At 36.2% G+C, this 27,802-nt stretch overlaps 1 protein-coding gene and 1 long non-coding RNA gene across 5 annotated transcripts in view; one reads left to right on the top strand and one right to left on the bottom strand.

The window, feature by feature from the left end:
• Positions 1-27,802, bottom strand: part of LOC126741686 (protein sprint) — a 188,003-nt gene that overhangs the window by 104,915 nt on the left and 55,286 nt on the right. The gene's annotated exons all lie outside the window — the stretch shown is intronic.
• Positions 2,918-27,802, top strand: part of LOC126741688 (uncharacterized) — a 78,083-nt gene continuing 53,198 nt past the window's right edge. The window contains exons 1-2 of the long non-coding RNA XR_007662286.1: positions 2,918-3,053; positions 3,293-3,423. This is a non-coding gene — a long non-coding RNA (uncharacterized LOC126741688). The remainder of the gene's footprint in view (positions 3,054-3,292; positions 3,424-27,802) is intronic.

Below are 27,802 nucleotides of genomic sequence, written 5' to 3'. Positions count from 1 at the left end.
ATTACTATAATATGTCAAGGTGACAAGTGTGTCATCAATTGGTTACAGATTTCTGTAGTTAACATATTTTATCCCTGGATGGCGCCACACGTAAAATTCATACCAAAATTACAGAATCCTTTAATAGTACTGATTACATTCAGATTTCTGTAATGATTAATCGACTTTGTATGATACTAGTTTACTGATAAACTGTGCCATCTATGTACATTTCATTTAAATTTAATTAATAGCTGATTTAAAGGAAAATAATTGTTATTTGACAGGTGACATTATTATATGTCAAGATGGCAGGTGTGTCACTTCCGTAATAAACATTTCATTGGCCGTAGATGGTGCCACATGTATATTTCAGCAATATTACAGATTTTTTAATAGTACTGATAACCTCATTACCTCGGTACAGATTTCTGTAATAATTAATCAGCATTGTATTATATTAGTTTACTGATAAATATTTCTAAAAAGAAAATAAATATGTAACAAGTGACATTACTATGTCAAGATGACAAGCGTGTTACATCGGTATTAAAGAGTCCTGTAATAACGTCATAATTGAATTACAGATTTCTGTAATTAACATTTTAATGGAATATTTTATCCGTGGACGACCCCACATGTAAATTTCATACCAACATTATAGGGTTCTGTAATAATACTAGTAATCTAATTTTTTCAGTATATATTTCTAAAACAATGAATTAACATTATATTATAATCGGTTACTGTATATTTTATTTAAATTCAATTAACAGCCGATTCATGATAATGACAAGCGACATTGTTATGTGTCAAGATGACAAGCGTGGCGCCACATGTTCATTTCATACCGACATTACAGATTCCTTTAATAGTGCTGATAACGTCATTATTTCTGTACAGATTTCTGTAATAATTATTCAACATTGAATTAGGCTAGTTTTTTTATAAATAGTGCCATCTATGCCACTTTATTTTAATTTAATTAAGACCCGATTTAAAGGAAAATTAAAGGTATTTCACAAGTGACATTACTATAATATGTCAAGGTGACAAGTGTGTCATCAATTGGTTACAGATTTCTGTAATGATTAATCGACTTTGTATGATACTAGTTTACGGATAAACTGTGCCATCTATGTACATTTCATTTAAATTTAATTAACAGCTGACTTACAGGAAAATAAATGTTATTTGACAAGTGACATTATTATATGTCAAGATGGCAGGTGTGTCGCTTCCGTAATAAACATTTCACTGGCCATAGATGGTGCCACATGTATATTTCAGCAATGTTACAGATTTTTTAATAGTACTGATAACCACATTACCTCGGTACAGATTTCTGTGTTTAGCGATAAATATTTCCATCCATGTATACTTAATGTAAAGTTGACAAGCGTGTTAAAAAATGACAAGCGTGTTACATCGGTATTAAAGAGTCCTGTAATAACATCATAATTCAATTACAGATTTCTATAATTAAAAATTTAATAGAATACTTTATCCGTGGACGACCCCACATGTAAATTTCATACCAACATTATAGGGTTCTGTAATAATACTAATAAAGTAATTTTTTCAGTATATATTTCTAAATTAATTAATTAACAAAAATAAATTAACGACTGATTCATGATAATGACAAGTGACATTGTTATGTGTCAAGATGACAAGCGTGGCGCCACATGTTTATTTCATACCGACATTACAGACTCCTTTAATAGTCACTGTAAACATCATTATTTCAGTACAGTTTTCTGTAATGTTTAATAAAAATTGAATTACACTATATATAAATATTTGACAAGTGACATTACTATAGATCAAGATGACAAGCGTGTCATATCGGTTTTACAGTCCTGTAATAACGTCACAATTTGCTTACAGATTTCTGTAATTAACATTTTATTTTCTCCTTACATTTTTCAATTAAATATGATGAAACAGTTAATTTAATGGAACGTAACTTATTACCACTAATTGACAAGTGACAGGTCTAACATCTAATTGACTAATGCCTCTTACCGACTAATAACGTCGTCATCATTAGGTTACAGATGCCTGTAATAATTATTCATCATTTTACCCTTGGACGGAACCCTCTATATTTCAATTAAATAAACAACTGACTTAATGGAAATTAAATTTTCACATGCTTTATCGTTTCCAGATATTAATCTCAATTCCCGTGGAACATTCCAGAAAGTGTCTGGAAAAACTACAAAAGCCCTCAATCTCACTCTACAAAACGGCTAATCTGTTAAACGACAAAGAAATTGAAAAAAAGTGGGCAAAGTTGATGGATGTCTGCCTTTTTTTTGTAACGGATAGGGTCAGATAAAGGCCCTGGACCCGGGCAAGGAAGAAAATCAATCAGGGTGTCAATTAGTGCCCCGTCTTGCTTGCACCCCCCCCATAGGGTTCATGTTCACTTATATGGAACGGTTGACCGCAAAATCGAATTATTAGCATCCGGAAAGTTCGTCGGACTTGAACTTTAACACTGATAGCTCCCGTGTAACAAAAGTTCACGGGGAGGAAGTTTGGTTACTCAGTTATGCTATGCATAACTTGTAAAAGTTAGAAACTTACCTCAATCTTTTTCATCGAGGCAAAAAACTGCAATATAAAAGTAAAATATCCGCAGTCTCAATCTGCGAGCTAACGGCCCGTAAATAATCGCTTTATCCCCTTCGCCGCATATTCCAAACATAAAACGGGACGTAGCGGACCGAATTATACTTTATTTATTATGGTAAAAGCTACTTACAGCCAATTTGGTGCCGCTTTAGTGCTACGAACATCACTTACCTGAAAAAAAAAGTTTGTTTAGTATTTCACATTGACAAATGACAAGTGACATTCCTGGATGTCAGTCAACAGGTACAACATACCGACATTACAGGTTCCTATATGTTTGACGTGAATTGTCTTCTTGACATTTCGCAATAGCAATGTCACTTCAGAAATTTTGTTGTTTATTATTATTGTTATTAAGTTCTCTTTAAAAGTTAAACGTTTTCTGACATTTTAGGACCTTCCTTTTACAACTAAAGTACCTTGTAATGTCGGTAAGTTATCACGTTAATCGAGTATTCAATACATAACCTTATATTTTATAAGACACTTTATAGGTTATGTTGTGTTAACCCATAAATAAATATTTATTTAAAGTGCTTATAATGCACCCCCGAAGTAGCTCAAAACCACATACATAAAGTAGAAAAAGCTTAAGCAAAGAATACATTTTCGCCATAATCCAGTCGCTCCTTACCGAACAGCCGTTACTCATGTTAAACTTATGTTTTAGGAACTCCAGATGCGACTTTATGATTTATATTTTTACGAGGATTTGTGCGGGACCCTCGGTGGGGAAAGTGTGAATAAACGGAATGCATAATGCACCTGTTCAAGTTTCCGTGGGGCCGTGTTGAAAAAAAGGTATGTATACAGTGTTATTCGGCAACCCTTTTCATATTTGGCTTTAAGTGAATTAGTTCTTATATCAACTAAACATTAGAGAAATCTGCTTATGTATTTATAAAACTTTTCCTACATTAGGGCTCTCAAAAGATTAACCTTCTCTTCCCCCCCCTTTAAAATTTTACACGGGCGGCGTATAAATCTCCACCCGTTAATAATTAATGCCCGAAAAAACGTAAAGGGATGGAAACATAAATGCGAAAAGCCCGGCATACTAAACGACCGTTCGTATGAAAAAATTATGTTACGGGTCTTTGGAGTTCGCCTTTTAGTAAGGGATATATAAAGTTTTACCCCAAAAGGTAATAAAACTACTTTTGAGTTTTATTTTCTTTTAAACTGGCCATAAAGTGGTTAATTAAATGTTACATGTATCTGTAGTTATATTGTGAAGCTAAGTGCATCATCATCACTGGTAAAAAACTGCCCTAAATTTCCAGAATCATGTTTTTACCCTCAGATCCATCCTTTGCTCTTGCAAAGGTGATTGTTTTTCATTCACAACTTTTTGTGTTTGATAAAGTACTGAAATATACTTGAAGACATTTGTAAATTTCAAAAGATCTTTCGAAAAGGAACCTTCAGGTCTTTTAATAACAAAAAATGTTTCAAAGATGGTAATTCAATTGGAGGCTCAACTTTTGGTCTACACATGCTTGGTAAAAGAAGAAATTCAAATCAGTTCAACATTTTTATTGCCATGAGTATCCTAGGAGTAGAGTCAACTACAGAAGAGCCTCGGTTCTATAGAGGGGCCTTGCCTGATATCCAATAGGAACTGTTGGTGACTCAGTGGAAAAGTCATTCATCCCTTAACCATGGTTTTTAACACCTTAGACATTTAAAGGACTAAGCACAGATAACACAAACGAAACTAGGGAACCTCTGGATACTTCACCGGAGAACCTTATTAAGCCCCTTGAAGGAATCTTAAATATTTATTACTGTCAAAATGGCATACTGACATTATAGAGTCCTGTAACAGTACAGTTAACTTGCTTACATAGATCCAGATAATATGTATTTAATAATTACCTACGAGAGGGTGAAATGGGCAATCAAGACATTCCTCCCCTTCAAATCTCCGGGCATGGATGGATTATATCCATGCCTTTTGCAAAACGGGTTAAAAGTACTAACCCCACACATAGTCAGACTATTCGGGACGTCCCTTGCTCAGGGCTACGTCCCAAAGTTATGGCGTCAAGTGAAAGTCTTCTTCATTCCGAAACCCGGAAAAAGCGATTTTACAGATCCCAAATCGTACCGACTTATCAGCCTTACCAGCTTTATGCTGAAGGCAATGGAGAGGCTGACTGATCGGTATCTTAAGGAAAGCATCCTGGTCAACAAACCACTGCATGTGCACCAATACGCCTATCAGGCGGGCAAATCCACGGACCTGGCCCTACAGCACCTCGAGAGGAAGGTGGAGGGTGCTCTGGGTAGTGGCAAGGCCTGTCTGGGTGCGTTTCTAGACATTGAAGGGGCGTTGGACAACACCCCTTTCGCATTAATCTGCCAAGCACTCGAGAGCCGCGGTTTAGAATCCTGTTTGGTTAGCTGGATAGAGGCAATGGTCTTGAAACGTCATGTATCTGCTTGACGTCATGGGGCTGCCCGCAGGGAGGAGTATTGTCCCCTACCTTGTGGTGCCTTGTGGTCGACAGCCTGATAAATCTTTTAAACAATGCTGGCCTATACACACAGGCCTACGCTGATGATCTGGTAATCCTTTGCCCAGGGAGAGACGCCGTCTCAATGCGGGGCCCTATGATGAGAGCTCTGCGTATGGTGGACATATGGTGCCTCTCGAGGGGTCTCAGGATTTACCCCAAAAAAGCAAAGCTCCTACTATTCACGAGGAGACGTAACTTTGGCACGCCCCCTGATGTTATATCTCTAGGTGGCGTGCAGCTGCATTACTCCAGGACAGTTCGATTTCTGGGAATTAAGTTAGATCCCAAACTCTCCTGGCTAACCAGAATGAAGAAGGCCACCTGCGCGCTATGGGCCTGCAGGCGGGCTTTCGGCAATACCTGGGGTCTGTCTCCCAAGATCCTCCACTGGATCTACTCGCACATTGTGAGACCTCTTCTCACATACATTGGTGGCCATGTACGGAGAAAGCGAAAATTCGTGCTCATCTGGACAGAGTCCAACGTCTTGCATGTCTCAGCATAACGGGTTCCATGCGGACGGCGCCAACTAGAGCGCTTGACTCTGCTGAGCCTTCCGCCTCTGGACCTCGTTGTGCAATTCGAGGCAATGAGGACTGCTTACAGGCTATACGTCCTCGGCGAACTACGTGCTGGCGAGACCGGTCACGCAAAAATTTGGTCACGGGCCATACAGGAATGTCCTCTCCTTCTGATGGGCAGTGACTGCATGGCTCCAGTGTAGTATTGCGGACAACCCGGAATGCCGATGGTGCTGTGAGGAGGATGAAACCGTTGACCATGTAGTCGAGAAGTGTCCAGCACTCACGCGCGCCAGGTTCAAATACTTTGGTAACACTTTCAGTATACCGAGCGACTTTAAGTCCTTCAGACCAGAGAGCCTTATCGGTTTCTCTAAGGCCGTTGGGCTCTGGTAAACCCCGGTGGGGCATGACGGGTCCATCAGGAGACCTATATGCACAACTGCCTTGGCAGCCCGCTGTTCGACAATTCATTTATTCAATATGTATTTAATTTATCATTGTAATGCACTGGCTTACACTTAGATGGCGGTACTTACATAAAATGTATTCAACAGTTCATTAAAGAATAATAATTAAATTCGTAACGGAATTCAAACTTGTTTCATAAATAATTCAAGATTTTAATTGTTTATTACTACTGCATTACAATAATAAGTTATATATTACAGGAATCTGTATGTATAATAATAAAGTTAATAGTACTATTAAAGGACTGTAATGTTGGCATGCCCTGTCTGTCATTTTAGTATTCAGCAATGTCACTTGATCTTCATGTATATAGGTCTGGGTAGATCACCATTAAGGAACGCACACTTGACATCCAATTGATTAACATACATGTCCTGCTCGACACACAAAACAAACGGCATCCTAATGGACAGCATTCGGGCCACTGCGGTGAATAAACTTCCTCTGCTGAAGTACTGAGAGTCTGTTTAAACCCACGTGCCACTAGTCTCGCCTTCTTGACAACCTCACATCATTAGAATGTTTGAGTCAATCACATTCACATCATTTGGACACTTCACAACTTCCCAAGTCTTGTTCTCTTTAAGTGCACTCTCGATTGCTTCCTTCCAGCCAGTTTCTAATGCCTCATGATAGTTCTTAGGAATATTTTCTTCGAGATTCCCAGTGAAAAGAGCTGCCATCAGTCCGTCTTCTTCATTGTAATCTAAAATAAAATCATCATATTTATGAGGCATTACTATGGGTCGCTGTCCCCTTCTGGGAGGCTCATCTTCTACCACAGACTGGTCACCTGGAACATCTTCATTGGATTGTTCGACATCAAGCTGAACATCACGATTTATTGTACCTTGACCTGCAACTTCTTTTTCTGTTTCCACAATAGCAAAATCATCAAACACTATGATGTCCCCCTGTTCCCTCTGGCAATTTTCTTCTAGTCTCTTCTTCCTTTCATCAAAAACTACATCCCTGACTATCTTCTCCTTTTCTATGTCCCACACTCTGTAATGGGTACAGAGTATCCATGTATCCAATCATTAACATTTTCTTACTCCGAGCATCAAGTTTTCCATTCCTGTCTTCCTTAGGGTTGTGAACAAACCAATTACATCCAAAAACTCGAATTTTATTCAAATTTGGTTTAACACCATACCAAATCTCAGCAGGAGTTTTTCCATTCCCAAGCACAGATGTTGGGGTCCTGTTAATAAAGTACACAGCTCTAAATAGCTTCATTCCAAAATTTCTTATCCATATGAGCGTCAAATATCATACACCTTGCTCGGTCCAACACAGTTCTATTGAACCGCTCAGCAATACCATTTTGCTGTGGATTTCTTGGAATGGTGTACTCAATATGGATGCCTCGAGCCTTGGTGATAAACTCTCCACCATTATCACATCGTAGCCTTTCCAACTTTACCTGAAACTTAGCTTCAGCCGCTGCCAAATACACCTTAAATTTTTCCAGTACTTCACTCTTCTGTGCCATAACATTAATGTTTTGGGTCTGAATTCGAACTTACCTTTGCTTGAAATAACTGAGGTTTATGGTTTGAAGCAATTGATCATTGATCCTACAAGAGTGTCAGATATAACGGTGTCTCTGATAGACCTAATTTTCTCTAATCATGAGTCTATCCAAGATTGCGGCGTTAGGGATGTGGGTGTGTCTGATCACATGCTTGTTTATTGTACTGCCAATTTGGAGGTTCCAGAACCGCAGACTTTTAATTTTGTATATAGAAATTTAAATGATATACATTACGAGCAATTGCAGGCCGATTTAGTCGAATTGATTCCCTGGCATACTATGTATGATATGAGAGATATAGACTCCAAAGTTGACTTTTTCACGGAGTCATTACATAATATTATGGATATGCATGCTCCCTTAATTAAAGTTAAAAATAAAAATAAACCTTACAGTCCATGGATTACGGCTAATATTAGATTAATGCAAAGACTTCGCAATAGGGCATTAATTAAATTTAGAATCACTAAAGAGCGAGAGGACTGGAACATCTATAAGCAATATAGAAATATAACAACAAGCGCAATAAGAGCAGAGAAAAAAGCTTACCTTGAATATAAGTTGAATATAATACTTGTAAAAATAAAGAAGTTTGGCAAGAATTGAAAAAAATTGGTGTTTCACAGAAAAATAAAAAACAACTTCCAATTTTTCTACAGAATGTTGAAGAACTTAATAGTTTTTTTACGAATGGCAATAATAATAACAATATTGTTGATGCTAATTATGTTAAATATTTTAAAGAACATAGAGTTGTCGCAAATGAATTTAAGTTTAACCTAATAACTCAAGACTTAATTGTAAACATTTTAAAAACTATAAAAAGCAAAGCATTTGGGGTCGATAACTTAAACATAACTCTTATCTTACTTTGTTGCCCTGCTATTATTAATCCATTATGTCATTTAATAAATATTTGTTTAGAGGAAAACTACTTTCCAAAAAAATGGAAGCAAGCCAATATTATTCCTATACCAAAAATAAAAAATCCAACTGAATTTGGCAATCTTCGATCAGTCTCCGTTCTTTCTGTTTTTTCTAAAGTAATTGAGAAAATTATGGAGCAACAGATATTGGACTATTTAAAGAATAATAATTTGATTCCTGAATATCAATCTGGCTTCCGTAAAGGGTATAGCTGTGCCACCGCGTTGGCTCAAGTGTCTGATGATATATTTAGAGCCCTTGATAATAGTCAAGCAACCGTATTAATTTTACTAGATTTTACTAAAGCTTTTGATATGGTTAATCATCAGATACTTTTATCAATTTTGCATTATGTGGGATTTTGTGAGTCGGCTATACAGTGAGTACAACACCTAATGGTCACACTATGCTTAATAGAATTTTTTCAGTGTAGAATGGCCATTTTATTCGGTTAAACAAATATACTAATTATTATTATTTCGTATCTACATAAATTAATGCATCTCGCCATAATCGAGTCACCTCATGATCTCTACTTGTCAATTTACATCACTGATGCCAACCTAACAAACCGTTATAACTTTCAACGCATATGACGTTAAGGCAAAAGGCGCGAAATTTTAAAATTAAATACTTGACCAGAAAAATTTCACTTTGACCCCTAATAATTCCTAAAGTATTCCAGGTACTTTTATGAGGTTTTCATCTAAAGTTAACGCAATTTCATATAATATGAAGAATTCTTGTAGCTTAAAAATTGCTCAGATGACTTTTTCTCCGATAGCATCCTAAATAGGAAAACATGAATCATTATTCTCAAATTAAACGGGAATCCAGACTTTTTTAACGTATCCCGAATATCTCTCTGGGGGGGATGCATTTGACGGACCGAAGGCCCTAATTGGATTTTCTCAAGAGGTCCAGGATACGTCCAAATTAAATTTCACTTTCTATTCGAGGTCCCACGTATAGAGACTGCAAGCTTAGCAAAATTCTTAAAATATTATTCTATAATAATTTATTATTCTATTATTCTATTAATCTCAATTTCTGGAGTTCCGCGTCATATAGGATTTGCCTTAAGAAAGTTTCCCTCCTCTCCAAAGTGTTTTCGTCATAAATGACAGGCCGCCAAGAAAATAAACTGCGAAGTGTAATTTGGCAAAAAGCGAAAGATCCTCGGAGGCACACACTGGGTCTTATTCCTTTTATTCGGTGATAATTTAAGACGACTGCCAGCCAGCCATTCCGTTCGATATCGTTCGTGTCTAAAGACGAACGGGGAAAACGAGTTTTCAAATTCGAAGTTTCACTATTGGAAAGATTGAAGGTTGGTTGATCAATTGACCCTTGACTGTTACAAGAACTTAATTTATTTATATCCCGAACAAATAGGCCTATAAATCGCATAAAAACAGATAAAAACTTCCCATATAGGCAAGAAGTTTCATCAAGAGCAATTCACCTAGTTCCGTTCGGCCAGAAGTAAAAGATTACTCCCCAAAAAAAACAGGAACTTTTCAGGAAAGGATTATTATCTTTGATCCATTTCAGCAACTTTGGCCCGAGGGCGGAAAAACCACCAAACAAAAGAGAACTAATTCGCTAAACTGTCGTTGTTTCGGAATTTTCGCAAAACGGGTGGAGGGCAATTTTTTTTTGTTTCATTCACTCGGTCTACAATATGCCCTTAATTGGAACCGAGTGATGTGGGTAATCGTAAATGAGGCTTTAGAGAGGGCATTTGTCACATGTAAGGGTAAGCCTTCATTTGAAAAACCTGCTTAAGGTAAGGTGTCATGGAGTATCGTAATTTATTATTTGACGTATAACTTCCTATGAATGGTAATTAATTATTTATTACAGAACTCTGTACGTTGGTATGACAGAGCTGTCATTTTGACATATAGCTTGTCAATTAAATGTAGCGAATAATTAAAATGATACAAAAAGGCGCGAACATCTTTGGCGCGTGTAAAAATCGGCGCTTGAATTTTCAAAGACAAGTGACATTGCTAAATGTCAAGGTGACGGACGCGACCTACTCACATTACAGATTTCTGTAATAGTACAATTAACTTCATTATACGGGTACATATTTCTCTAATATTTAATTTGTACACACATATTAAACTGCCGATTTCAAGCATATTAAAAATATTCCATATATACTCCAAAAGTTTTCATTATTCATTATCACTGATAATTGAATAGTGACATTGCCGAGTGTCAAAACGATTGACAGGGCATTACAGATTCCTTTAATAGTATTGACTTATGTCAAATCTTTAGCTAAGAATGTAAAGAGCATTTCGTGCACGTGGTTATGTAATATGTAGTTTCACATTAGGGTATTATTGTAACGGTCAAACAGTGCTAGCAGTATTTAAGGAAAAAATCGTATTTTTTTTACTGCTAAACCTAAACGTGTGGATATGAAAAGAGTTTTGACTTTTTGAGAAGTGCCGTTGACGTTATTCTTAACTTTAAACTCCAACTACTATTTATTTCATTTCTAATGGGATTATTGTTAATAAATCCACTCAACAAGATACGGTCGTCCTCATAGGTAAAACGGAGCCTCAACTTTATTATTTTGTCCATTTTGAAGGTAAATTGGTACTAAGCACTATAATAAACAAATATGTCAAAACTGTCAAAATAGGGAAGCAAAAACATTGGACCATTGTGGCGCAATTAAAGCCTAGCAGTACTTCTGCGCTTGCGTAAAGGTCAAAATATAGCTGGATTTACTACTGCTAGAGCTTATATAAGTTCCAATTAAACAACCAATATATAATAAATTAAAAATATTTTCTCTGTTGCTACAGAAAAAGTTTGACAGAATGAAATGTCAGTCAGCTGAGAGTTACAAGCAGCAATTCGCACATCGTTGGTATTGCTATTAGAGAATTTAAGTGCAGCAAATCTTACGTGCGTAAGGATGCCGCGCCTGCGCATTTCATTCATTTTATTCACCTACGTATACGCGGAACGTCCCGAGCATCCACGATTCGACTCGATTCCAGTGCGGATTAGGTTTTAGGTTATGTTATGATGGGTATCATCCCAAACAAAAACAAAGATGTAAAAGTTTTGTAGTTTGATTATATTAGTTTTGGGTTTTGGTTGCTTAGTTGGGTTAATTTTGTTTGATTAGTTATAGTTTGATTATTTGTTTTTGCTGCTAATGGATTAGATCCTCTGATAACGTAACCCTCAATAGTTTCCAGTAAGGGTAAGTTTATTTTATCTTTCAATTAAGCTGTTTATGCTTTCATCTTTGTTGCCTAGAAGTTGATGAAGAAATCTAGTTTATTTATCCCATCCAATGTAAGATATGGCTATGTTATTTTTTATATTGCAGCTGAACAAGGTGAGTGCAGGGACCAGCACTGTAAAATCATTAAAATCAAAAAGTAGATTTCGGTTTACAGAAAGTTTTCATCTACATTTGGCATAAAAATTATCCCGCCTGGCACTTGAAAAATGACAAGTCGCTGTCAATTCTGTCACGTCACGTCAACACGCAGAAAATATTTCGCTTAAACTCATTTTGCAGGACACCGAACGTTACACTCGTGCGTGCGTTAACCTCGTTTAACGTGCGTAAATCTTGGCTACGTCGTCGCTGCACTTAAACTCTCTAATATATAATACGCTACTAAAAATATTTTTTCTGTTGCTACAGAAAAAGTTTGACAGAATGAAATGTCAGTCAGCTGAGAGTTACAAGCAGCAATTCGCACATCGTTGGTATTGCTATTGTTTTAAAACCCATGATGTATTCGGCAGGCCGCGGCGTTAAATGCTGTCTACAATGAACTCTTAATTTGATATGAATTTTCATGTTCATGTTATTTAGATGGTCTTAGCAACGTAGCAACATTTAAAAAACATACCGTTAACAGCAGCTGTAAGTTACAACATCATTTAATACAGTGTTGTTTAATATAATTTAATACATGGCGAGTCGCGGCACTAAATGCTTTCTACAAGGCCCTGTTAATTTTGATCTGAATTTTCTTGTTCATGTTAATTAGATGGTTTTAGTAACGTAGCAACAGTTAAAAAAGTAGCATTAATATATTGTAATATAGCAGCTGCAAGTTACAACACTATTTAATACAGTGTTGTTGTTGCAATTGTTCAAGAATTTATCCACGAATTACGTGGCGAGTCGCGGCACTAAATGCTGTCTACAAGGCTCTGTTAATTTTGATATGAATTTTCATGTTCATGTTAATTAGATGGTCTTAGCAACGTAACAACATTAATATATTGTAATATAACATTTGCAAGTTACAACACTATTTAATACAGTGTTGTTGTTCCAATTGTTTAAGAATGTATTTCAGGTGGCGAGTCGCGGCACTAAATGCTGTCTAGAAGGCCCGGTTAAATTTTGCATGAATTTTTATGTTTATGTTAATTAGATGGTCTTAGCAACGTAGCCACATTTAAAAAAACATACTGTTAATATGTTGTAATATAGCAGCTGCAAGTTACAACAACATTTAATACAGTGTTGTTCTTGCAATTGTTTAAGAACTTATGCACGAATTACGTGGCGAGCCGAGGCACTAAATGCTGTCTACAAGGGCCTCTTAATTTTGGTATGAATTTTCATGTTCATGTTAATTATATGGTCTTAGCAACATTAAAACAAAATACCATTAAAATATTGTAATTTACAACATCATTTAATATAGTGTTGTTGTTGCAATTGTTTAAGAATTTATCCAGGAATTACGTGGCGAGTCGCGGCACTAAATGCTGTCTACAAGGGCCTCTTAATTTTGGCATGAATTTTCATGTTCATGTTAATTAGATGGTCTTAGCAACGTAGCAACAGTTAAAAAAGTACTATTAATATAATGTAATATAGCAGCTGCAAGTTACAACAACATTTAATACAGTGTTGTTGTTGCAATTGTTTAAGAATTAATCCAGGAATTACGTGGCGAGTCGCGGCACCAAATGCTGTCTACAAGGTCCGGTTAATTTTTGCATGAATTTTCATGTTCATGTTAATTAGACGGTTTTAGCAACGTAGCAACAGTTAAAAAAGTACTATTAATATATTGTAATAGAGCAGCTGCAAGTTACAACAACATTTAATACAGTGTTCTTGTTGCAATTGTTTAAGAATTAATCCAGGAATTACGTGGCATTAAAAGCTGTCTACAAGGGCCTCTTAATTTTGGCAACATTTAATACAGTGTTGTTGCAATTGTTTAAGAATTTATTCAGGAATTACGTGGCGAGTCGTGGCATTAAATGCTGTCTATAAGCACCTCTTAATTATGGTATGAATTTTCATGTTTAGGTTAATTAAACGGTTTTAGCAACGTAGCAACAGTTAAAAAAACATACCGTTAGTATACTGTAATAGAGCAGCTGCAAGTTACAACACCATTTAATGCATTGTTGTTGTTGCTATTGTTTAAGAATTTATCCAGGAATTACGTGACGAGTCGTGGCACTAAATGCTGTCTACAAGGACCTCCTTACTATTATGAATTTTCATGTTCATATTAATAAAACGGTCCAAGCAACGTAGCAACAGTTAAAAACATGAAGTTACCCTTAGCATTAAAATGTCAGTTTCAAATGTCAAGAAGTAATGGGATGTTTATAGTCCCATTTCTTCTTCTTCGTCTTTGAGGCCTTATTAGGGCCACGTGCTACTATCAAAAGATGAATTTTTCATGTTTTTATTTTGGCTCGGTTTTGCCGTAGTTATACTTCTAAACAGAAAGCCTCTACAAGCTAAAGAGCCATGATAGATGCTTGACAGACCGGTAGTATCGAGGAGAATATTTAATTTTTTTACCGCCATCTATGTGTCGAGGAATAGAAGCTTTTTTAGCGATACCCCCTCCACCCGACAAAGTTAACTTCTACATTTTGAAGTTAACTGTGACATGTGACGTTATTCCACAAGTTACCTTCAAGTTATGTGTCAAAATAGTTTTATAATACCGGGCTCTAACCTGATTAAAATGAAATGTCAACTTAGAGTTAGTAAAAACATTTCGTACAGCATTATTGTTTGATCGACAACTGACTTACGTCAAATGTCACTTGAGAGTGCAGACAGCATCTCGTGCACATGGTGGTTGCTACTGTTCGTCCACATATTGCGTCGTCCCAAATAATTACATTATCCCTTACACCCAGTTCATACAATATTAATCATAATCCCCGAACCGTTCTAATCACCTTTTATCGGCGGAAGTCTTAAGAGGGCTCCCCAAAGGGGGGCTATAAGAAGAATTAAAGCGGTAACAATAAATCTTGGGGCGGTTAAATGGATTCCCCCAGGTCTGTTGCTAGTTAGCATACCTTCGATGCCCGCGGAGGTATTTTAAAAGGGCGTTTTATGCGATTGTTTAACCCTAGTTACGTTTTACTTTTAACCCCCTTGTCGGCGAGATTGTAAATCACTGAAAGGAACTGCTGACAGCGGGGTGGAGAGGTTGTATGATCTTTTAACCCTAGTGGCAACGTGTGATTCAACTGTCAAAACATATGTGTTTAGTAGCAATTTAGGTGCTCAAGCGATGCTGCTACTAAGAACTTTCGATCTACTTTGGCGGGAACAAACAGCTTATCTTTGGTATTATGAGGTGTCGATTCAAGGAACATTCAATGCAAATTTACTTTTAAAATTATCGGCACTCAATGCGGCTCATTAATTCTGTCGCAGGGCGACGAAAGAATAAGGTTTTTACATTTAAAAAGAAAGGAAAAAAAGAGGGAAACTTTCGAACCCAACGAGGGATAAAATAAAAGTTTTCCGTGAGTAGAAATTAATGAATACATAAAGCCAGAGATTGAAAAGGTTTTAACAAAACGGTTCGATGAGCGGGAGGGGAAGAAAAAATCGCCTTACGGGAATCGTAATCATTTGCTTGGCGAACGACGACGTGCCTCTTTACGATGCAGTGGCGTAGTCCACCGAAATTCGCGGCACGGAATGCTATCTGCACGCTTGTTTGACGTTTGACAATGGTTTTGCTAGTCGGACTTAGCAACGTAGCAACGGATTTTTCAATTGTTAAGTAAGGGGGCAGAGAGCATTTTTGATGCCGAAGTTAAATTGTTAATGATTTGACAATGTAATGGCACACCTTTTTCCAAAAATTTTTCTCTTAATTAGCTGTATTTAATAATGTAGCAACAGATTTGTGAAATATTAGCTAAGGATGCAGACAACATTTAGCGGCACTAAATACTATCTGATTGAGATGAAATTCATTATTACTCTAAATCTACGAATGTTAATGATTTAACTGATTTGAACTTTTTACGAGTTTCTTATTCAATCGTGTAGATTTGACAATGTAGCAACCGTTTTTCAAGAGAATCGAAAAGATTATACACCGCGTGTTGCTATTTTTCCGAAACTGTGTTACATTCTTCGATTTATGTAAGGTAGTTGCAAAGTAAAAATTATAATTAGAACAATATATTGTTGCTAAATATTTTCTTTAGAAATTGATCTACCGTCATGATTATCTAAAAGTCTGGTTTACTCTGGCCTTAACAACGTAGCAACAGTAGTTTTTTTTTCAAATATTAACCAAGGTTGCAGACAGCATTTAATGCCTCTGCAGAATAAGTACATCATGACTTTAAATCAACTTGGAATTTTTTTGAGAATTCCGCGGTATGAAATGCTTTCTGCACATTTTTCTTCTTAATTTTTTTTTAATTACTTGGATTTAATAATGTAGCTGCAGCTGCAGTTTTTCCTGATGATATGCTGTCTAAATGCCCTTTTTGAATTATGTACAGTTGGCTACACTGTTAACTGTTTGGGCTTAGCAACGTAGCAACAGTTTTTTTATTGACAGCATTTGGTGCCACTTTAGATCAAGTTCAATATGACTTTGAATCAAAAAATTTTAGGTAATGAATAAATCGTTAATTATTAGATAGTGCCGCGACTTGTAATGCTGTCTACAGCTATTTGATCTTAGCAATGCAGTAACAGATTTATCAAACGTCAAGTAAAAGTGCAGAGAGCATTCAGTGTCCCTTCAGATCAAATTCATTATGATTGACAAATGACTGATGATTCCTCCGTACATAATGCTGTCTGCACACTTCTTCCATTTGTATGAATATTTCTCTCAATCAAAAAATCAAATAATGCTATTTTCGAAAAACTGTTTTATATTTCTCAAATTGTATAAATTAGTTGTAGTCTACAGTGGAGCAATCACATTGTAAACAAATTTATTGTTGCTACATAACTTGAAGGACAGTTAACTTGCGACAAGTGTCATAAGTGTAGACAGCATTTAGTACCATCGTGTTGCTATTGTTTGAGAGTTTTATTATATAGTGTCATCTTGCTTAAAGCATCTAAACTCAACTCGTCCATAAATAATAAAATACTGGCAACATCGCAATATATTCGCAACATTCAAGCCAAGAGCAAAATAATTAAGCAAAAAAATAACAAACAAATCCTGGCACCACCGTAATTTGTAATGTCATTATTTGTCAATACCGCGACACGATATGCTGTCTACAGACCCCTGTCGAGATATGTACCTTGTCGTAGTAACAAATTTATCAAATGTCAACTAAGGATGCAGACAGCATTTAATGCAGCGTCAAATCAAGTCACCAAATGTTAAATCGTTAATTATTTGACAGTGGCCCATGATGCTGTCTGTACAATTTTGACAGTAATTCCTGAAGCTGCAAACCTAGTAGCAAATGAGATATTTCTGCTGTTACACGTGTTGCCCCCTTCAAAGAAATCGCGTTACAAATATTGCATGTATTTTCTTTAGGAGTTGATCTACAGTCGTTTTTTTAAAAATATTAACCAAGGTTGCAGGCAGCATTTAATGCCGCTGCAGAACAAGTTCATCATGACTTTGAATTAACTTAGACGTTTATTGGTAAATTGTTTGAGAATTCCGCGGTATGAAATGCTTTCTGCACATCTTTCTCCTTGAATTTTCCTTTTGATTAGCACGATATGCTGTCTAAATGCCCTTTTTGAATTATGTACAGTTGGCTACACTGTCAACTATTTGGGCTTAGCAACGTAGCAACAGTTTTTTTATTGACAGCATTTGGTGCCACTTTAGATCCAGTTCAATATGACTTTGAATCAAAAAATTTTAGGTAATGAATAAATCGTTAATTGTTAGATAGTGCCGCGACTTGTAATGCTGTCTACAGCTATTTGACCTTAGCAATGTAGCAACAGATTTATCAAACGTCAAGTAAAAGTGCAGAGAGCATTCAGTGTCGCTTCAGATCAAATTCATTATGATTGACAAATGACTGATGATTCCTCGGTTCATAATGCTGTCTGCACACTTTTTCCATTTGTATGAATATTTCTCCCAATCAAATAATAATAATGCTATTTTCGAAAAACTGTTTTATATTCTTCGAATTGTATAAGTTAGTTGCCATCTACAGCGTAGCACTCATATTGTAAAAAAAATTATTGCTGCTACATAACTTGAAGGACAGTTAACTTGTCATAAGTGTACACAGCATTTAGTACCACCGTGTTGCTATTGTTCGAGAGTTTTATTATGGAGTGTCATCTTCCTTAAAGCAGCTTAAATTTAACTCGTCTGTAAGTGATAAAAAACTGGCAACATCGCAATATATTGACAACATTCAAGCCAAGAGCAAAATAATTAAGCAAAAGAGTAACAAACAAATCCTGGCACCACCGTAATTTATATTGTCATCATTTGTCAATACCTCGACATGATATGCTGTCTACAGACCCCTGTCGAGATATGTATCTTGTCGTAGCAACAGATTTATCAAATGTCAAGTAAGAATGCAGACAGCATTTAATGCCCCTTTAGATTACGTTTGTCATTAGATTTTTTAGTCGATAGATTACGTTGACTTTAAATCAAAAAATGTTTGATCGTTGATAATTTGACAATGTAATGGCTTGTAATGCTGTCTGCAACTATCTGGCTTTAGCAAAGATGCAACAGTTTTTTGTCAAACACTAAGGGTGCAGACAGCATTTCGCACCGCTTCAGATCAAGTTTATTAAGAAAAAAGTCTTGTGCAAAATCTCGGCACCATTGCTTGACAGTGTCGCGGGGTACGTAATGCTGTCTGCACAACTTTTTTTTTTTCTTTCAACAAGCTGGATTTAATAATGTAGCATAAATTTTCCATTCAAACACCACGACTAATTTATACTTAAGTAGTGCCAAGGCCAAAATAAATTAAGCAAAAACGTGGTAAAAATTTAACACTCATTTGGCAATACGGCGACTCGATATGCTGTACAAATGGGCATCTTGTCAATTATTTGGCCTTAACGACGTAGCAACAGTGTTTTGTTAAATATTAACCAACGGTGCAGGCAGCATTTAGTGCCCCTGCAAATCAAGTTCGTGCGACACGTAATGCTGTTTCCACACCCTATTTACGTGAAGTTTTCTCTCGAGTTTTTCAATAGAAAAATCCACATAACACCCGCTATACTGCTATTTTCCAAGAACTGTATTATACTTCTCTACTTATGTAAGTCAGTTGGCCTTTGCAACGTAGCAATCATAATGCAATAAAAATAATATTAGTGTACAAACAGCATTTAGGACCTTAGTGTTGGTCTTTTAGATTATAGAGAAAAGTTCATTATGTAGCTTAAACCTAACTCGTTGCTAAGTCAACTGTAAGTAATGTAGTAACTGTAAAAAATAAAATATTCCTTTGGAAATATCACGACACGAGATGCTGTCTGCACGATTTCTTCCATTTATATGCAGTGGCCTATTCATGGCCCTTGCAACGTAACAACAATTTTTCTTTTAAAAAAAATTTAATTCAATTTTAAAGGACTATGTGCTAACGACTCTTAAATACCTTGACATTTCTGAGGTGTTGCTACAGTTCCACCACTTGACACTGTTGACACGTCGTTCTAGTTCTTCTTCTTCGCCTCACGTTGGGCTTAGTAACGTACTTACCGCAAAAAAAAACACAGTTTCTAAGGATAATTCCCGTGAAGTAGGTACGTCCCTGTTCTCAGGTACGTGCAAAGCGCTGTTGCTCCCCAATGCACTTCAAAAAAAAAGAAGGGGATTTTTATTTTCTATAATCTGTGTTCTTCCTTTAATTTAATTTCGGGGCAAAGGAGCGTTCCTTCCCGATACGTCTTAGAGGATGCTCCGATGCCTTAAGGGCGACCGGGCTGCTTTCCCCCATAGATACAAGATGAATTACCCTAAATTTTAGGGATTTTTTTTTATATATAAGTAATTGGCACTTTAGGGGTGAGCGGGGGAGGGACGTTTTTTTTTTTTAAACAACAGTTCTGGTTTTAGGCGCACATAACGGAGGCATCGGTCCGAAAATGAACTGAGAAGCGTAAATTGATTAATTAAAGCGGAGAACATCAGCTTAATTATAAGCCCGGTTCGACCTTATGAGCGGACAGACAACCCCTTATGTTCCGTTGTGTTTCCGGAAGTTGTTGAATTAAAGTTATGGAGTAGCCTGTAAGGTCTATGTACTAGGAATGGACTTTGTTTGATCTTCAGGTGGGGGGTAAAATAAGTCAAGTATCCATCCTTAGACCTGGACATATTCCAATGCGTCATCTAAATTATGAAATGAGAAAGTGGTGGTCATAAAATTCCTTACAGATATAGTTATAAAGTATTATCAATTTTTAAGTACAAACTCGTTTGTAGTACGTCAAGCCTAACAGTTTTCCTTTTGTATAAGTGACCTATATTCATTTCTGTCATACCATGAAGATGCTTATAATTCGAAACACGTAGTTTTAAATTTTGTATTACTTGAAAATCAAATAAAAATGCAAGCATACGCAACCCGATATCGGTGAATCACAGAGAAAAAATAAATACAGCGCATGTGCTATATGTCCAGAGTCTAAATGTATAAATTATCGAATATGAATGCACCTTAACGACACCCACGATGTACGACATGCTGGTTATAATTCTACGATGACATTTCATTCTGTCAAAGTGTTTATGTAGCAACAGACAAATATGTTTGATTGCTTAAAATACAAAGTGTTTTTTTTTTTTTGCGGTAGGTACGTTACTAAGCCCAACCTAAGGCGAAGTAGAAGAACTAGAACGACGTGTCAAAAGTCTCAAGTTAGAAAAAATGCGCTACACTAAATTGAGGAAAATTTGGAACTGTAGCAACACCTCAGAAGTGTCAAGTTATTTAAGTTTTACATTGAATATAATTTTTTTTGAGAAAAATTGTTGTTACGTTGCAAGGGCCATGAATAGACAACTTCACATAAATGGAAGAAATCATGCCGACAGCATCTCGTGTCGTGATATTCCCAAAGGAATATTTTATTTTTTATTACTTACAGTTGACTTAAAGACGAGTTAGGTTTAAGCGGCTTTTAGGCAACTTGGCACTATATACCTAATGAACCTCTCTCTATAATCTAAAAGACCAACACTAAGATCCTAAATGCTGTCTCTACACTTAATGACATTTGACGCAAGTTAAGAATTTATCAAATTTTGTAGCAACAATATTATTTTGATGCAATGTGAATGTTTCTCTTGAAAAATTGGTGCTACGTTATTAAATCCACACGAGAGAAAACTTCACGTAAATCGGGTGTGGAAACAGCATTACGTGTCGCACGAACTTGATCTGCAGGGGCATTAAATGCTGCCTGAACCGTTAGCTAATATTCAACAAAAAACTGTTGCTACGTCGTTAAGCCCAAATAATTGACAAGATACCCATTTGCTCAGCATATCGGGTCGCCGTATTGCCAAATGAGTGTTAAATTGTTACCACGTTTTTGTTTAATTTATTTTGCCCTTGGCACTACTGTATAAATTATTTGTGATGTTTGAATGAAAAATTTAAAAAGAAAGCTCTGCAGACAGCATTACGTACCGCGACACTGTCAAGCAATGGTGCGAAAATTTTGTGCAAGACTTTTTTTCTTAAAAGTCTTAATGAACTTGATCTGAAGCGGTACGAAATGCTGTCTGCACCCTTAGTTAATGTTTGACAAAAAACTGTTGAAACATTGCTAAAGCCTATTAGTTACAGACAGCATTACAAGCCAATACATGGTCAATCTATCAACATTTTTCGATTCAAAGTCAACGTAACCTATCGACTAAAAAAATCTAATGACAAAGAAAAAAAAAGGGGCATTAAATGCTGTCTGCATCCTTAGTTGACATTTGATAAATCTGTTGCTACGTTGCTAACGCCAAATTAATTGACAAGGTACATATCTCGACAGGGGTCTGTAGGTAGCATATCGTGTCGCGGTATTGACAAATGATGACAGTATAAATTAAATATAAAGTAAATATACTGCGACGTTGCCAGTTTTTTATTACTTACAGACGACTTAAGTTTAAGCTACTTTAAGGAAGTTGACACTACATAATAAAACTGTCGAACAATAGCAACACGGTGGTACTGAATGCTGTGTACACTTATGACATTTGTCGCAAGTTAACACGCAATAATACGAGACATGTACAGAGCATTTCATGCCACGGCAATAATTCTTCTCCTCGTTTCAATGGACCCTGGAAGGCATGTAGACAGCATTCAATGCTGGGGATTACCAAAAGTTTATGGGTACATTTTGCTGTTTGAATTTTATAACAACACGGAATGCTCTTTGTAACTCTCAGACGATATTTAATTTAAAATTTGTTTTTTTAATTGTTGCTCGATTGTTAAGACCATCCAATTAAAAATAAATAAAGTCCACGTAAGTAAAGAAAGGCATATGGATAGCATTCAATGCCGCGGCTCGTCAAGTGATTCGTGCATAAATTCTTAAGCAATGGCAACGTGCACGAAATGCTGTCTGCACGCTCAAGTGACATTTGACGTAAGTCAGTTGTCATTTTTTTGCGGAGATTATCAAAAGTTTGTGGATAGATTTTGCTGTTTGAATTCAATGCCGCAGCTCGTCAAGTGATTCGTGCGTAAATTCTTAAGCAGTGGCAACGTGCACGAAATGCTGTCTGCACCCTCAAGTGACATTTGACGTAAGTCAGTTGTAATTGTTTTGCGTGTAAAAGTACGTTGGTAAATCTATGCGGGTAGCATTTCATACCACTCCTCTCTGTAATAACAGAAAACATGTGTTAGTCCACCTAATTAATTAAAAAATAAGTTTCACATAAATAATAGGAGACATGTACAGAGCATTTCATGCCGCGGCAATAATTCTTGTTCTTCTCCTCTTTTCATTGGAATGTAGGCATGTAGACAGCATTCAATGCCGGGGATTACCAAAAGTTTATGGGTACATTTTGCTGTTTGAATTCAATGCTGCAGCTCGTTAAGTGATTCGTGCGTAAATTCTTAAGCAATGGCAACGTGCACGAAATGCTGTCTGCACGCTCAAGTGACATTTGACGTAAGTCAGTTGTCATTTTTTTGTGTGTAAAAGTACGTTGGTAAATCTATGCAGGTAGCATTTCATACCACTCCGATCTGTAGCAACAGAAAATATGTGTTAGTCAATCTAATTAATTAAAAAATAAGTTTTACATAAATAATAGGAGGCATGTACAAAGCATTTCATGCCGCGGCAATAATTCTTGTTCTTCTCCTCGTTTCAATGGACCCTGGAAGGCATGTAGACAGCATTTAATGCCGGGGAATAGCAAAAATTGGCGGGTACAATTTTCTAACAATATGGAATGCTCTTTGTAAATCTCAGACGATATTTAATTTAAAATTTGTTTTTTTAATTGTTGCTCGGTTGTTAAGACCATCCAATTAAAAATAAATAAAGTCCACGTAAGTAAAGAAAGGCATATAGATAGCATTCAATGCCGCAACTCGTCAAGTGATTCGTGCATAAATTCTGAAGCAATGGCAACGTGCACGAAATGCTGTCTACACCTTCAAGTGACATTTGACGTAAGTCAATATTTAAAGATATTTAATTTAAAATTTGTTTTTTTAATTGTTGCTCGGTTGTCAAGACCATCCAATTAAAAATAAATAAAATCCACGTAAGTAAAGAAAGGCATATAGATAGCATTCAATGCCGCAGCTCGTCAAGTGATTCGTGCATAAATTCTTAAGCAATGGCAACGTGCACGAAATGCTGTCTGCACCCTCAAGTGACATTTGACGTAAGTCAGTTGTCATTTTTTTGTGTGTAAAAGTAGGTTCGTAAATCTATGCAGGTAGCATTTCATACCACTTCTCTCTGTAGCAAACATGTTTTAGTCAATTTAATTAATTAAAAAATAAAACTCACATAAATAATAGGAGACATGTACAAAGCATTTCATGCCGCGGCAATAATTCTTGTTCTTCTCCTCGTTTCAATGGATCCTGGAAGGCATGTAGACAGCATTGAATGCCGGGGATTGGCAAAAATGTACGGGTACAATTTTCTAACAATATGGAATGCTCTTTGTAAATTTCAGACGATATTTAATTTAAAATTTGTTTTTTTGATTGTTGCTACGTTGCTAAGACCATCGAATTAAAAATAAATAAACTCCACGTAAGTAAAGGAAGGTATATAGATAGCATTCAATGCCGCGGCTCGTCAAGTCATTCGTGCGTTAATTCTTAAGCAATGGCAACGTGCACGAAATGCTGTCTGCATCCTCAAGTGACATTTCACATAAGTCAGTTGTCATTTTTTTGCGTGTGCAAAAGTACGTTGGTAAATCTATGCAGGTAGCATTTCATACCACTCCTCTCTGTAGCAAACATGCGTTAGTCCATCTAATTAATTAAAAAATAAAACTCACATAAATAATAGGAGACATGTACAGAGCATTTCATGCCGAGGCAATAATTCTTGTTCTTCTCCTCTTTTCATTGGAATGTAGGCATGTAGACAGCATTCAATGCCGGGGATTACCAAAAGTTTATGGGTACATTTTGCTGTTTGAATTCAATGCCGCAGCTCGTCAAGTGATTCGTGCATAAATTCTTAAGCAATGGCAACTTGCACGAAATGCTGTCTGCACGCTCAAGTGACATTTGACGTAAGTCAGTTGTCATTTTTTTGTGTGTAAAAGTACGTTGGTAAATCTATGCAGGTAGCATTTCATACCACTCCGATCTGTAGCAACAGAAAATATGTGTTAGTCAATCTAATTAATTAAAAAATAAGTTTTACATAAATACCTGGAAGGTATGTAGACAGCATTCAATGCTGGGGATGACGAAAAATTTGTGGGTACATTTTGCTGTTTGAATTTTCTAACAACACGGAATGCTCTTTGTAAATTTCAGACGATATTTAATTTAAAATTGTTTTTTTTTAAATTGCTCCGTTGTTAAGACCATCGAATTAAAAATAAATAAAATATACGTAAGTAAAGAAAGGCATATAGATAGCATTCAATGCCGCAGCTCGTCAAATCATTCAAGTGCGTAAATCCTTAAGCAATGGCAACGTGCACGAAATGCTGTCTGCACCCTCAAGTGACATTTGACGTAAGTCAGTTGTCACTTAAAGGTGTAAAAATAATACTCACATAAATAATAGGAGACATGTACAGAGCATTTCATGCCGCGGCAATAATTCTTCTCCTCTTTTCATTGGACCCTGGAAGGCATGTAGACAGCATTCAATGCTGGGGATGACGAAAAATTTGTAGGTACATTTTGCTGTTTGAATTTTCTAACAACACGGAATGCTCTTTCTAAACCTCAGACGATATGTAATTTAAAATTTGTTTTTTTGATTATTGCTACGTTGCTAAGACCATCGAATTAAAAATAAATAAAGTCCACGTAAGTAAAAAAAGCCATATAGCCAGCATTCAATGCCGCGGCTCGCCACGTAATTCGTGAATAAATTCTTAAACAGTAGGAACAGCAACGCTGTACGAAATGCTGTATTTAACATGTTCATAAAAATTCACCCCAAAATTAAAGCAGGCTTATAGACAGCATTTAATGCCGCGACATGCCAAATAATGAACTTTGCATATGTTCAAACAGTAGCAATAACAACAAGGAACGAAATGCTGTTTGTAAATCTTTAATGCCATTTCATTCTGTCACGCAGTTTTTACTTAATAAATATTTACATCAAACGATTTGGCACAGAAACGTTGGACAACCACCTGCACCAAATGCTGTGTATAACCTTACGTGACATTTGACATACTGTTGCTACATTGTCCACTGCAGGGTTGTGACAACCTCTATAAATGTCCGTTAATTGGTACTAAAGTATAACCACCCTGTTACGGCGTATTTCTCAGTAATTTTATAATGAAGCGTGGGTTTTGTACAGAATTGGTTTGTTAGCCAATATACCTTACGGTTCATAGGCGTTATATAAACGATCGTATAATGCCAATAAATTATGTTAAATTCACAATTTATCGTTTACGGAGTTGTTTGAATAATTAAGTTAATGTCGTTGCGAAATGGCAGGTGTTTCCTTCACGTACGTGTGTCTTGTATCTCGTAATTTGATTGGAAAAGTCACATTTAAAAAGTTCCCTTAATGGCAAAAAAAGGACAGAGCATCCCCTCCGGGAGTATTATTCCGAAAAGCTTTTTAATCATCCCGCGTATTGGCAACAAAGAAAAACTTTGACTTTGACGTTTTATAATTAAGGGCGCGCCCTTTTGTCCCGGAGGTGGTTTTCAAATATGAAAGAAAGGGATTTGCTTGCCGCATTCGCCTCTAGAAGTTCAATATTCATTTAGAAAAGTATAAAACATCGAAAAGGTGCTTTATTTAAGATGATTAAGTGACAAAAAGTGGATCAATGGCGTCAAAGGTGCTCTCTCGGTCCTAGTAGAGAGTGTGGTTTAGCCTTAAGGTGTTTGACATGACGTAGCAATTTTATTATTAAATAAACTGTAGCACTAATGGCTCAGCTAGTAGAGTGTGGTTCGGCCTTAAGATGGTTTACAGGACAGCCCACGTGGCGCCGCCAACTTGTGTGACAGGAACTAAAGTGCGGATTGCGCGTTTGGGCGGGAAATTCTAAATTAATGGCTTATAATTATATCGTCTAAATTTTTCACGTTAATGGAAATTGATAACTTTGCTAATTATTCCCCTAGCAAATTTGAGTTCAAATTGGCCCTACTTACAGTAAAGTTATGAATATTAATCTCAAAATGTCAACTTTAAGGTGTAAACGCAGCTTAACTGAGTGGCTGTAGCAAGGACGCGTACCTTAATTACAGAGACTGTTAAATTATCAGGGATCCTAATGAGTCTAACAAGAATTAATAATTTCGTTAGCAGCAATGACAAATTGAATCGGAAACGGAAATGCGTAGTAATGGCGGGATATTGAATGCTGTGAATGGCGGTAAATTTAAATTTTCTTCTACAGCCATGCCATAATTATTTCAATCTAGAAAGCGTCTACCCATCCTTGTTCCACTCATTGTAATTGAAAATAAAAATATTTAAAATATCAACGCTGTAATTTTTAATAACGTAATTTTAAGTGAGAAATCAAAATGCAGCTTAACTGAGTGGCTATAGCAAAGACCCAAACCTCATTTACAGCGACATAAAAAATTCATATAAGAACCTATAGAGAACCCTCAACTGTCAAATCAGCAGCGATCCTAGCGGCTGTAGCGGGACTTAAAAATGACGTTTATAGCAATGACAGACTGCAACGGAAATATAAACAGTGAAAAAATCAGGAACCCTAGCGGCTTTACTGAGAGACAAAAATGACACGTAACAGAAATGCGCACTAATGGCGGGAGATTTGAATGCCGCTAATGGCGCCAAATTTGAATTTTATGCTAAATTGAGCCTGATTAAAAATTAAATTACCATGTATAATTACAATTTTCTATCGCTTAGCTTTTCGAAAAATTCCTCCACCTATCTGTGTCTTTGTTCCACTCATTGTAAATGAGATTTTTTAGAGGGTAAAAAACGTAGTGTGTGAACGTGACGTCATATTGGCGTTCTGACGAGTCTTTACCATTTAGCGGGAAATTCAAATTATTATACAAATGATACAAACTAAATTAATAAACAAAGTGAGTAAATAAATAAGGAAATATTTAATTGAAAATAAAAATAATTTTAATAATTAAGTTTTCAACTTTTGTTAACATATTTTAAGATGACAAATGAAAACAGCTTAACCGAGTGGCTACAGCACTAACTCTAGCGGCTCTTCCAAGAGTTAAAAAATGACGCAATAATGGCGGGAAATTTGAATGCA

Source organism: Anthonomus grandis, chromosome 10 (assembly GCF_022605725.1).
Source record: "Anthonomus grandis grandis chromosome 10, icAntGran1.3, whole genome shotgun sequence".
In the NCBI taxonomy this organism is placed as follows: domain Eukaryota; kingdom Metazoa; phylum Arthropoda; class Insecta; order Coleoptera; family Curculionidae; genus Anthonomus; species Anthonomus grandis.
This window is presented reverse-complemented; position numbering and strand designations above follow the sequence as displayed.